This window comes from Pagrus pagrus (assembly GCF_965226575.1).
Source record: "Pagrus pagrus genome assembly, chromosome: 13".
In the NCBI taxonomy this organism is placed as follows: Eukaryota; Metazoa; Chordata; class Actinopteri; order Spariformes; family Sparidae; genus Pagrus; species Pagrus pagrus.
The window spans coordinates 1,573,755-1,575,168 of NC_140197.1; the positions used below are offsets into that span (position 1 = coordinate 1,573,755).

Genomic DNA, 1,414 nt, shown 5'->3' on the forward strand with positions numbered 1-1,414 from the left:
CCCTGCAATTTAAATATTTTCAATTGAAGTTGGATGGATGGATGGCTATTCAAAAATTGAATTTGTACAAGTTAAAATGTGTGTAAAATTTTGAATGAGGGGGAAAATGATTATGCCAACCAGTTGACAACACATGAGTAATTTGATTAAGTCTGTTCTGCTGCAAAAAATCTAAACATTGTGAATAATTCAGGGCGAAAATCTCTATCTCTAATCTCTCAATTTACAAAACTCACCTATTGGCACCTGTCTGATGGTGAAACGCTGACTCTCTGTAGCACTCCTTGTAGTCCGATATCTGTACACAACATGCGCACAAAGATGATTTATTAATGTTCAAAAACATTTTTAAAATAATACATAGTGATTAATCACAAAGGATGGAGCAGGGCAGCGGGGCCTCACAGAGGATGAAGTTGGGCTTGGGGTCTTCACGGGGGACAGAGGAGAAGGAGAAGGTCTGGGAGTCCTTCTAGCCACTAGATTCAGCTTTACTGAGGCCAACTGTGCTCCACCAAATCTTGATTTAGTGAACTGGAAAGACAAACAATAATGATGAGTTAATTTTATGATGCAACGCATACAAACAATTCATACAAGACATTAATTACTGCGACAATATTCACCATAGCTAAACTTGGAGGGGGCACAGGAAAGACTGCTGGGCTTCATTATCAGTTGCATCAAGGGCTGAGACTGAGACCACAGGCTGGACATCAGCAGGAGACTGAGTGGCAGGCTGCTAAAACAACAGCATTATGACATGTGCTGTAACAGCAACAGCATAACAGCAATGTAAACAGACATGCGAGATGTAATTCTTTTAAAGCTCACCTTAACAGTGTGAAATCCACAACTAGAGGCCATGAACCCTCTAAAGAGGGTGGTCTGTCCACGGGCCTGCATGGGGCATTTCTCAATCTGAAACAATCAGAATTGTATTCAGCCTGGAGTGAGACACTCAGTGTACAGTCCATGGTCAGATTAATACAATCTGCACCATCAGAATGACTATTTCTCATCTAGTGATATGCATGGTCATGAGTAATCGGTGGATATTTTGCTGTACTTTACCTTCTGGGAGAGATCATGTCATTTGCGCTGCCTCGGGGCTGGTCTGTTGCCTCCTCCAGCAGGCCAAACCCCAGAGCTGGCGAATGTCCTCAGTCTCACCATCCACCTCCCCTACTCCTATTGCTTTGTGGCTCTTTGGTTTAGTGCTCATCTGAAGACAACATGGAAATAATAACAGTGGTTACAACTATGAATCACAGCACAGACAGTGTGCTGAACAAGTGTGTAGGTCCTGTGAAATTCCAATCTCTGTGCAATTACCATATTTACAGGCTATATTTTTTGATTAATGCTACACAGCATTTTATCTTTATATTACAAACATGTGCTCACTTGTGCT

At 41.7% G+C, this 1,414-nt stretch overlaps 1 long non-coding RNA gene across 1 annotated transcript; it reads right to left on the reverse strand.

Annotated features, from left to right (window-relative positions):
- Window positions 1–653: 653 nt before the first annotated feature.
- LOC311267814 lies at window positions 654–1,167 on the reverse strand. Its single transcript, XR_014623877.1, has 3 exons — window positions 1,075–1,167; window positions 835–921; window positions 654–739 (listed from the first exon to the last, which is right to left on the reverse strand). It is a non-coding gene; the product is annotated as an uncharacterized lncRNA (long non-coding RNA).
- Window positions 1,168–1,414: the final 247 nt, after the last annotated feature.